This window comes from Eumetopias jubatus, unplaced genomic scaffold, assembly GCF_037043125.1.
Source record: "Eumetopias jubatus isolate StellerSeaLion01/CBP00866 unplaced genomic scaffold, mEumJub1_p1.0 scaffold_11, whole genome shotgun sequence".
Classification (NCBI taxonomy): domain Eukaryota; kingdom Metazoa; phylum Chordata; class Mammalia; order Carnivora; family Otariidae; genus Eumetopias; species Eumetopias jubatus.
This window is the reverse complement of record NW_028274817.1, coordinates 121,362,962-121,375,445: the sequence shown is the minus strand read 5'-3', so window position 1 is coordinate 121,375,445 and position 12,484 is coordinate 121,362,962.

The following is a 12,484-nucleotide window of genomic DNA, read 5'->3' as shown; positions in this document are numbered from 1 at the left end:
TGAACACACCCACCTCTGGGGACTTTGTAAGCATTCTCATATTCTTCCCCTGTCCCACATAAAGTAACGCTGAAGAAAGACAAGATGAGCATGCCGGTTTGCTTAGCACCTAATGTGCGTCACTGCCAAACACGGTCTTGTTTTCATAGATACAAAATAAATATTTACTTTAAAGTGCAACATATACTCCAAATTAGAGTTTGTGGTCCTGGTTTTACCAGCTCTAATTAGTCATGATTTTCATTAGGTATGAAACGTGTCTCCTGTATGAACTTTGCAAGAATACTTAAGAGTCATCCAAAAGCATATTAAAAATCAGGTAGCTATAGCAACTACCTATCATAATACGATACCTTTGTTTATACAGCACCTGGGCAAAGAGTTTTATAATTACCTTGGCTTATTAAATGATTTCACAATGATCTGGCATGTTCATTCTGTATTCACTTCAAAAGTAAATTTTGAATTTTCTGAGTGTATATATATTATAGATGATTAAGGGGATCATCGCTTTATAAAATATAATCTATGGCTACATATTTATTTTACACCTTCTATCGTCAGAGTAAATACAGTTGGAAATATTCAAGCTAGTGTCAATTTTAAATTCTAGAAAATACAGATCAATCAAATTTCTAGTATATACTGTAAAATTCCTTCTCAATGCTTATTTTGCTTAAATATTGGCATGTGGACCCTTACATATCATATATTTTATTGTCCCATGTTCCCCAATTCCAGTAAAATTAAATGGGACACAGTTTATATTTTTAAAAAGTGGATATCCTATCAAAAATAGAAACTGAAGATGGAAATGAAATTCTGAACTAAAAGGAGAAATGAGAATCACCCAACAAAAATCTATTTTCTTGGGGCGCCTGGGTGGCTCAGTCGGTTGACCGTCTGCCTTCGGCTCAGGTCATGGTCCCAGGGTCCTGGGATCGAGCCCCATGATGGGCTCCTTGCTCAGCGGAGAGCCTGCTTCTCTCTCTCTCCCTCGACTGCTCCCCCTGCTTGTGCTCCCTCTCTCTCTCTCTCTCTCTGTTGGGTAAATAAATAAAATCTTTACGAAAATGTATTTTCTTTAATGCTCTGCATACGAGCATGTCTTCTCTTGAGAACAGGGGCGTGGCGTCAGATTTGGGTGCTCCAGGGAAGGAAATGGAGCTAGTGCTGGATCTGAGCCCAGGGGTCCAGACGTTTAGCTGTGCCACGTCACTATGGAAAGGAGACAGTACTGATGACACAGAAAACCAGAGCCGGGAAGGTTGCAGGCTTGAGGTAAAATGGAAACCGTGTACAAGAGATGAAATCCATGCAAAACGTGGACAAGAGTTGGAATGTGGTCAATGTATCAGATGCAAAATGGGATGAGAACATGGATTTGGAACTGTGGATAAATTCTAGGTGCAGGTGACCAAGGGCTTCATCAGCCAACAAAGGAAGAGAAACAGAACAGACACTTGTTTTGTGAGGAAATACTCGTGTACTACCCAAGTGTCAGAAGACTCTTCCAGAAGATCACTGCTTTGGAAGATCAGAAAGGTCTTAAAGTTTAGATTAGAATTGGAGTCAAGAAAGTGCTAATAGGTAGTAAGTCTTTGTATTTTTTCATACTGAAACCTTCTTAGAAACATAAAAAGATCTCTTAACTTCTTAAGGAGATGGGAGTAAATCTTTTTTGAGGATTTTTCTTTAAGGAAGTAATCGAAAAATATAGAAAATCGTAGGCTCAGAGATTCTTCTCAGAATATTATTTATAAGAGTGAAAAATTAGGAGCAACCTATACATACAAAATAAAGGTAAAGCTAACATGGTTCATCCATTTGACAGGCAAGTGTACAGAAAATAAACTGGAGTTTTAAAATAGTGATGATGGTAATAATAATTAGCTAGGGCGCCTGGGTGGCTCAGTCGTTAAGCGTCTGCCTTCGGCTCGGGTCGTGGTCCCGGGGTCCTGGGATGGAGCCCCGCATCGGGCTCCCCGTTCGGCAGGGAGCCTGCTTCTCCCTCTCCACTCCCCCTGCTTGTGTTCCCTCTCTCGCTGTGTCTCTCTCTGTCAAATAAATTAAAAAAAAAAAAAAAAAAAACACCACAATAATTAGCTAAGACAATATCCACGGATGAGGGAAGCTACTTAAAATCCCTCAAACATTAAATGAAATGTCCACTAAGGTAATTCTTTAGACCTGGGTCCATCCTTTTGTTTGCAGTACCCAAGTATCTTTAAGACAAAAGACCAGGGGCGCCCGGGTGGCTCAGTCGTTAAGTGTCTGCCCTTGGCTCAGGTCATGGTCCCAGGGTCCTGGGATCGAGCCCCGCATTGGGCTCCCTGCTCCGTGGGGAGTCTCCTTCTCCCTCTGCCGCTCCCCCTGCTTGTGCTCTCTCTCTCTCTCTCTCTCTCTCTGACAAATAAATAAATAAAGCCTTTTTTTTTTTTTAAAGACAAGAGATTTTTCCTTGTCAGATTTCTCCTACAGTTTCCTAAGCTTTCTAAGGCTTTTTAAATCAATGACACCAGGATTTTTAACCTGGCTACATAAGCAACCCCTGCAGTACTTTTTCTAACTATGGGCTTACTCTGAGTTTCAGTGCATTACCCTTAAATTGAATGGCAAATCTTCAGGTGCAAACCGGGGAAAAGCTTGCATATATTGATGCTTCTCAGAAACAGGGCTCTGGGAGTGGTTTTATTTGCTCTTTCTCCCTCAAGCCTCCCTTCTAAAGACCTTAGTGTGCCCTGTTCTCCACCTCCTGAGAATGGCATCTACTTGCTAACTCTCAGTAGCTTTGTCAGAACCCATTTGGGCTCTAAGCCCAGAGGCTGTACCTACTGGGAGTCACAAATGTAGATTTCACTAACTTCATTCCTTCATTTTTAAAAACAAACACCTATTGTGCATCTAACTTTGCAAGGTGTCATGTTAACGGGAGCGATACAAAGGACTTCTTCCAGGACACCTACCACACAGTCAGGGACACAGGCATGAAATACACAAACTGCTACACAGTTATAATTGAGAAGAGTGCCACTAAAGAAACAAACAGAGGGTTTGGAGAGGATTTCAGAGCCGGACCTGGGTAGATGGGGTTCCCATGGAAACCAATCCCGAGACGAGGGTTCAACCCCAAGTGGTAGACTAGGAGTTGCTCATACTCTATTTGGGTTGTGGGGAAGTGAGACTGGGTAAGGATGGCAGCCGGTGAAGGGGGCACTATTAAGCCAGCTATCATGGAAAGCAACTGGATCTCAATCTCATCAGCCAACCGTAGAGAATGATGCAAAATGCCCATTCTTGAACTATCTCACCTGAGTAGCAAAAGGAAGCCGGGGAATCATACCCCAACTTGCATGCATCATCTGTGAAAGATGCCTCCCAGGAGGTAATTCCCCAGTGCTTTGAGGCCCATGGCACACACAGGCAGATCAGCTTTCCAGAGTCCTGGAAGTGACCGCCACAGTGAATGGTTAAGGTCTCAGGGATAGGAGTCCTGCACGGGTAGCATCTGGTACTGGGCATAGTAATCTTACTGTACAAGCACTATATTCACAAAAGACGGCTTTGCTTGAATGCAAAGTCTTAACAGAAACAGACTGAAGTACCTAAAACCAGGATTACTTCTTTAAGAGAATGGAGAGTTATCAGTGCAGGCAGACTACACAGCAGAGCACTAGGCACAGGTAACAGGCTTCAGGACCTCCAAACCCAGATGGGGATGGGCGTGGTGGGTCTAGGCAGGGCACAGCTGTGGATGGTAGTACTGAGTGAAGGAAGACCCTCTGGGCTCCTGTCATATGAAGCTGAAGTCCTGCATGTTGCCTAATCTGGATACATCCTGCATAGCATATGACCAGCTAACAGCACTTCATTAATCCTGGGATTAAATAACACAGAACATGACCACAGGGCACAGTATGGGAATGCACACTCCTCATTTGTTACTCTTGGATTTCCCAAGCAAGCACAGCGTGGTCCACACACATCCCTGAACCCAGTGCACGGAAGCACACCAGACAGATGCTTCCAAGATGTGTTTGGTGTTCGGGACCAAAGGTCTTGTTTGACTCCAGCTATGGGCTCTATGTTGTCTCTTCAAGGATCCGGGACCGTGGTGGATTTCCAAGCGTATATATTTTTTAAAGATTTTATTTATTTGAGAGAGAGAGAGTGAGAGAGGAGGGGACGGTCAGAGGGAGAGGCAGACTCCCCGTTGAGCAGGGAGTCCGATGAAGGATTCAATCCCGGGACTCCTGGATCATGACCTGAGCCGAAGGCAGTCACTTAACCAGCTGAGCCACCGAGGCGCCCTCCAGGCACATTTTAAAATCTTCTCATTCAGACATTCCAAAAGGGCATTGATGAGAAGAGTAAAATGAAACTTAAAACAGTATCAACTTTTAAGAAGATTACTATCACAACAGAGTGAATGGTTACTTGGGAAATGTGTGAACCCTTGATTCCCTGCCCTATGTCACAAACTCGCTTTCCTTACACATGGAAAGTAGGTCTGTGATTTTCAACAAGTACTTTACTGTGCCTAAGTGTCACTTTCTTCATCTGTGAAGTTGCACTTAATAAGATTATAAAAGATTAAATAAGTTAATTGCTTCGTAAGAGTACTTGACAAAGAGAAAATAGTGAAGAATGTTAGCGGTGGTTGTCACTGTTAATTTCTGAGAGATGACAGTGTAATCCTTGGTCCAGATTTGAAGGCATTTATTAGTAAAAGGCAAAGTTATTACTAATTATGCCAGGACTGTAGGCATAAACCTGCACCGTTCCAGGAAAGGTGGGATGGATGGTGTCCGTGTGTGCAATCAACATATTGTAGGTACCAGTAGTGGCCATCAACGCCTCAGCTGAAATGAGCTATGACTGAGCAGTTCTGTCAATGGCATCTGTGGGGGTAGAGGTGGCGAGAAAAGGCCTTTAGAGAATTTCCTTCCACAAGCACACTAAACCCCTACTCCAGTACTGGAGACTTGACGGAAGATTCCGTGCCTACGCAAAACAGACCGTTGGAAATTAACTTTTAAACGTGTTCTCTACACAAATGCCCTCCCTTCAGACAGATACACACTGGGAGGTTATTGCTGGGCATACTGCCAACGCTGCCACATTTCTTTATGGCGTGAGTCTGTACGACTGGCATGGCAACGGAGAAGGTGGTCTACCTCAGAGAAAGGCCAGCAGCTGCTGGTGAGGTCATGCTTTGAGTGACGAACCACTTTTACGTTCCAGGATTCCCTTTAAATACCGTAAGACAAAGAACCAGAGCTTCAAAAAAAAAATGTCTAACTCCTGATCCCTTTTATACATACCCCTGATATTGAAGAAGAATTTCAAAATCTTTGAATGGGTTCTTGACCATCGACTCTGAAAATGTGCCTCTGATGTCACCCCTCCTTTGGTGTGCAGCATCTGTCCCCTCTGTGAGTTCTGACCCAATCTCAAGCCAACCCTCTTGTTGCATGTATTAGCAAATAATTGCAGAACGTGATAAATTCAGTGGCCGCAAAAGCCAGTTACCCTGAGGGCAAATATGATGGTCTCTACCCTGTTTTGAAATGCCATCCACTTCTCAGATACTCCCTTGGACTGTGTCTTCCCACACAGGTCAGTTTCTTGTCGGCCTGTCTTACAAGTGGAATTGTGGGAACGTGGAATGGACGCATTTGCCACTTTCCTAAGTGTTTGCAAACTGCTCACACATACTGGCCTTGCCAACACAACAGTGTCAGATGCAGGCCAATCTGATGGATGCGAAAATGTATCTTACTTTAATTTCAATTCGCACTTTCCCAAATACTACTGATCTTGAGCAGCTTTTCAAGTTTTTATTGCTATTCCTCATAATTGTTATCCCTAATTTACATCCTTTGGGGAACTTTCCATTCAAAGCCTTTAATCGTGTTTCCTTTGATCTCTTTGTCTTTTTTCCCATTGACTTCTTGGGTTTTTATATCCTAGATAATAATCCTGAGGTCTGATAAAGATACATGATAGAGATAGACAGATGAAAAACAGATACATATATACCTGTATCAATAACAGATATCTTCATCTATTCTGCTGTACGCTTTTAAATTTGTGGTGACTTATGTCATGAAAAAAATTTTAGATTTTAACAAAAGCATAACTATCAATCTTTTGTTTACAAATTTATTTCTTGGGTATGGCTTTGGAAATTTTACTTCCTACTCTGAAATCATAATACCAATCCCACACAAATATATTCAAAGCTTTATTTTTCATCTGTAGGCCTAATCTGTCTCCATCTATGTTATGAGATAGAGATCCTAGGTTTTTTTTTTTTTTTTAATTTGTCTTCTATGGAAAGTCAATTGTGTGAACACTGTTTACTAAATTTGAGTACATGAAAAGGCAGTTATGGACTCTTCATTTCATAACTTCATTGCATCACTTTGCAAAAATCTTGATTTTGAATCATGAAAGAACCTCTCAGTATGTTCTTATTTTTCAGAATTTTCAAGATCATTCTGGTTGTTCTGGGAAGAATGCTATTATTCATAAATTAATACATGTTTGCTAAATACCAACCAAACCAAACAAAACTTACTGGGATTTCTATCGAATGCCCTTTCCAGAGAATCAGTATCATTATTATAAAGTTGATCCACCAAACACGTTATGTCATTTTATTTAGTGGATCTTTCTATATTGTTTAACATTATTTTGTAATATTTCTCTATATAGAATTTATACCTCTTTTGAGAAGTGTATTCCTAAGTAATGTATAGACTTTATTGTTATACTGAATGAGATCATTTTCCTCTGACATTTACTAATTTGGTTAGTGATGGTGTAGTAGAACTCCAGTGCTTTTTTGTACGTTGAAGGGAATGAATACAAGTGCATAAATAAAGAACCATCCAGTGACCTTTAATCAGCCGCAGGCACGTTCAGTTGTGGGTTTCGCTCAAGACCCTTTCTAGGGCACTAAATTTAAAAAGCGCTGAGTATACCAACAGACACGTACAATGACACATTACACAACATATCCCAGAGTTGAAAACAAGTATGTAAGTGCCGAATTCAAGTGGAGTTGAAGAGAGGTACAAAATGGTTGACCTCAATTAGGAAAACCCACCCCAAACATGTAAGTCATAGAGAAGTTGAACGGAGGGGCACCTGGATGGCTCAGTCGGTTGAGTGTCTAACTTGAGCTCAGGTCATGATCCCAGGGTCCTGGGATAGAAGTCCCGCATCCAGGCTCCCTGCCCGGGGCAGGGGGTGGGGGTGGGGGTGGGGTGGGCGGAGTCTGCTTCTCCCTCTGCTCCTCCCCCAGTTTATTCTACTCTGTCTCTTTCTCAAATAAATAAAATCTTTAAAAAAAAGAAGTTGAACTGAAACAGGCAGTGAAGCAAATACATGGTAACCCTGCATGTAGATCATCTAAAATGTCATTTTGATTCAATTGATACCCTTTTGGTGTATATACATATTAAAAAAAAAAAAACAACACATTTGATATTTTAAAGTTGACTTGGCAGATCCTAATGGGTAAAAACAGTGTTTGTACCCCTGAGAGGATTAATGGTGTTCAGATAGCCCAGGTCCTGAAGACCTACAGAATCACCTAGGAAAACCCTGTTTGGACTGCCTGTCTCAGCAGTACCCCCTGCAAAAGGGAAAAAGATTAATTTCCCACTGGTAACCAGTAATCTGTGCACGATTAGAGCTAGAATTGTTCCTGGCCTCCATCATTAATACTCACCAAATGAAAACAAACACAATTTAGGAGTGAAAAAAACTTCCACCGTCTTCATGGAGTACTTACTTTACTGCAGCCAGACTTGACATTAACATCTTAATAGCTCTGATAGAATCACTTAGGAGCCTAGCTTCATGTAAATAGAAAAAATGTTAATGAGGACAAAATGTGGGTGATTAATAAATGTGATTGAAATGAAATGACCTTCCCTTATTCACTGGGTAATTAAAGTAATCAAGGGAGACCCAGCTGTGATGAGAAATGTCACAGAATAGACCAAAATACAATTAGCTATCATCATTGTGAAAAATACAGCATTAAATACGTTTTGTAGAGAAAACAGTGCTTTTAAAAATTGCTTTTAAAGTAAAACAGGTTTGTTTGTTTTTTTTTCCTGACTGGAGAACGTTCCTACTTCAGGGCAATCGCCTGAGTGTAAAAACACAGGACTGAGAAATACAATCCCCACGGAATAAGGAAGGAGTGTGCAAAGATTTGTCTTGTGCGCCCCTAGATATCCTCTGAATTCTAATTAGTCATTCCCTATGGTGTACAATATCAATCAGGAAACAGTGGCTCAAAGGCACCAGATCGCTTCAAGCTCCTCTGATGTTACTCTTGGGGAGAAGGGGGGGATGGGGAATCATGCATTGCCCTTAAAATGCCTCTGTCTTTTCTTTTGGCAGCAAAACAAGCAACACTGTCCAAAAAGCTGGGGAGGAAATCAATCGACACTCAAGGGTCAGCGATACCGTCTTCCCATATTGGCGTGACCGGGGACACTTGGGCACTGCTGCCTTAATTCCAGCAGATTAATAAACTTAATGCAATGCGCTGTCATCACCAAATTTCATTAGCAAGGACTGATTCCTAAGCTCTCTGCTTTAAGCGGCGTGTCCCCTTGAGGGCAAACACTGAACTTTCACCTCCAGGGTCCACAGAGCTTCTGTACCTGGGTGTTCAATAGATGCTTGGCAAATTCACTTCACAAACACAAGGAAACAGATCGCTGAAGTACAGATCCGCACCCAAAATTGTTTCGACTTAGCGAGTTGATCACTTTTATCAAATCCATGTTGTTCAATAGATGCTTGGCAAATTCACTTCACAAACACAAGGAAACAGATCGCTGAAGTACAGATCCGCACCCAAAATTGTTTCGACTTAGCGAGTTGATCACTTTTATCAAATCCATGTTGTTCAATAGATGCTTGGCAAATTCACTTCACAAACACAAGGAAACAGATCGCTGAAGTACAGATCCGCACCCAAAATTGTTTCGACTTAGCGAGTTGATCACTTTTATCAAATCCATGTTGTTCAATAGATGCTTGGCAAATTCACTTCACAAACACAAGGAAATAGATCGCTGAAGTACAGATCCGCACCCAAAATTGTTTTGACTTAGCGAGTTGATCACTTTTATCAAATCCATGTTAGTGAACTTGACAACGCGGGCATCCCACGTCAGCGTTTCCCTCGTGGTGCTACGTCCTTCTTATTTGGAAACAACTGTAAATGTGGGAACGTCGGAGCCACTGACCCACGCAGCATGGGCGTCAGAGTCTCTCCTTGCTGCCTAGTCCTGTTTATTGTGTTTAAACGTCGAAAGGAGGGGCGGGCGGGGCAGAAATACTCCGGAGCGTTCCCGGAGCTCCAGGAGGGATCTTCTCCTGACGTTCTGGACCACCTTCTGAAAACAAACGACCATCTTCTCTATTTTTATTCATGTCATGCTGGTTCATCTTTCTCTTCGTTTTTCTCTATTTTTGGCACTTTCCCCCTTTATCTGCCAGCCTACATCTGGTTTCTCCCTTCCACGCGGACATTAGTTTTCTCTTTCCCCACCTTCGGCAAGTCCGTGGATGCTTCTTCTGTTATTTCTGGCCTTCTCTTTATCGCCCTCCAGCTCTCCTTCATTCTTCCGAGTGCTCTTCTTTCTGTATTTGACGGGTTGACTTGAATGTGTCAGTCACTTAAACACTTGTGCGCCGCTCACAGAGTGAACAGGAGTGGACGGTGGGATTCCACGAGTGGGTGACCAACACAGAGGGAAGCCGTGCTTATTCCGATGAAGACAGACGGAGCAGCTTCGCATAAAAAGACAGGCAGTGAGGGCAAACCGGGCGCAGGCCGGGCATGAAATAAACACAAAACATATCGCCCCTGCCAATCCTTGCAAGGGTCCAATTTTATGCATTCAGTATTGAAGCAATACAGTGTTAAGATATTCAAATTGAATTGGAGCCTCTAATTTTAAGTCTCAAGAACCCTCCTTCCATGGTGTCAGTTTCCATATCGTCCCTGGTCAGTGCTAAACATGATGTCGGTATTTTCCAAGTAAAGTCTTATGCAAATCGAACGCTTCATCCCTGCAAAGGCCAGGCCTGTAAGCTGAAGGATAGGATCGAACCAGACTGAGTTCAAAACCTTAGGATAAAATTCTGATGGTTAATTTTGTGTATCAACTTGACTGGGCACCCCACAAATTTGGTCAAGCATCATTGTGTGTGCTTCTGTGAAGCTGGTTTTGGATGAGATGAACATAAGGTACAGTGACTAATGCAGACTGCCCTCCATCATGTGGGTGGGCTTCATCCAATCAGCTGAAGGCTTGAGTAGAACAAAAAGCCTGACTTTCTCCTGAATAAGAGAGCTCTCCCTGCCTGACAGCCTTTGAACTGGGACATCAACTTCTTCCTCCCTTTGGACTCACACTGAAACATCAGCTCTCCCTGGGTCTCAGGATTTGGGACCTCACCTCTCCTGAGAACTAAACTTACCTCTCCAGCTTGCCGATGCACCCGGCAGACCTTGAGACTTGCCACCCTCCATAATCACATGAGCCAGTTCCTTATAATAAATCTCTTTCCAAATATATGCGCATCCTATGGGTTCTGTTTCTCTGGAGAATACTGATGAACACAAAATCTTACACCCCATAAGAAACCTTAGAATCATTTATCACAGCAGCCTATTCTCATATGTAAGGACAATAGGGTCCAGAAAGACTAAGGAATTTCATGGAAGTTAAACAACAAATTAATGTCATTGCTAACTTTGCTTTTTATAGATGTCAATTTAGCTTTAGTTTCTTTAATAGATTATAGATTAGAAGCTATCAATTATTATAGTCAAATGAAAAAGAATTATCCACAAAATATCCACTACCCTATTCGTGTGTGTGTGTGTGTGTGTGTGTGTGTGTGTGTGTGTGTGTGTGTGTGTGTGTTACTAAACAAATACCCATTTCCTGTGCTGAGGCTCTTCACCCATTAAAACCTATGGAAGTAGAGTCTCTGCTTTTCTAAATATTCCTCATGGAATATGAAATGGGCCCCAAATATTTCAGAAATCAAAGTCTAGAAAAATTGTCGGTACTAAAAAATAAGATGGCACTTAATACAAGTTATTTACACTTCTTCTGGCTCTTTAAAATACTGAATTTGTCAAATACTCAAGACAGAATCTAAACCAAACAAATGGTTTCTTTCAATATTACTGGAACATTGGTTCAGATAGCACTAATGCACTCAGATTTTCAGGGATGCTGTAACTAATTTGAAGTTACTGGGCTAACCCTTTTAGGGAGCCAATGCTTTTACTTCTGCTTTCTGCATTTACTTTACAACTTTAGGAAGCCTCTCTCTCTTTTTCAGTTGTGTTCTCCCTTCCTCCCCTGTTAAAATCTACGCTCAGGATTCCCTCTGTAATCCCTTCACATTATAGTATGAATCAACTGAAGTCAATGTATTAACTCATCCAGGACCAGCCCGTGCCTATTTTTATAAACAAAGTTTTATCATCGTCACACAGCCCAAAGCAGACTTACATATGGCTACTTTGATCTACCTCGGCAATGCTGAGTAGTTACAACAGAGTCTATGTGGTCTGTGAGCCTGAAAACACTTACTCTCCGGTCCTTTACAGAAAAAGTTTGTCAGTTCTTGTTTTAAGGCTTCTCTCTCAAAAAAGCAAAACAAACAACATAATTCCCGTGTAATATTTATATTACATTTGAAATCTTCAGGACGTAAGAGAGTAAATAGCTTGGGTGTATGGAATATAAACAGTCACAGATTTCCCATCAAATGAACTAAAAATCCACTTCAGCTTTGAGTCCAGCAGAAGCAGGGGGAAATAGGTGAAATGGGCCCAGAGGCCACATTTCAGGAACTACATATGTATATGGAGTGCTGTATGTTTACATAGAAGGATTTGTAGGTACTTCTTAGATCTTGTTCATTTCCGTTCTCATCATCTGACCTGCTGGTTTCAGGCCATGCAAAATATTGGTGTATTCCCAAGTCTTAAAATTGAAGAAATACGTTTTAGTAAATATGAACTAAAATTCCATTTTCAAAGTTAGTACTTGACTGATTTGGTTGTATACCATGTGTCCGTTTCCTGAGTCATACCCCCAACTCACTACTGTTTGCTAAGGAACAATCTGGACGGTGGCACCACTGAATCCAAACCTACAAATTGAAGTGTTATAAACAGAGATGGATTCATTCCATGGTCTCCAATTAGTTTTCTCCATCCCAACTCCAACAGCTGTTCCTGACTTTAGATGATGAAAATACAATGCCTATTACATAACCAAAACAAAATGCTGTTATTGCCTTTTGCACTTATATTATTCTTCTTGATAAATCACCATCTGATTATCCTGCTGAATTATGCATTCGCCACTCCTGCTATTTACCCTTCTGTTGCTTATCAGTACCACAACTATAAAGGGAA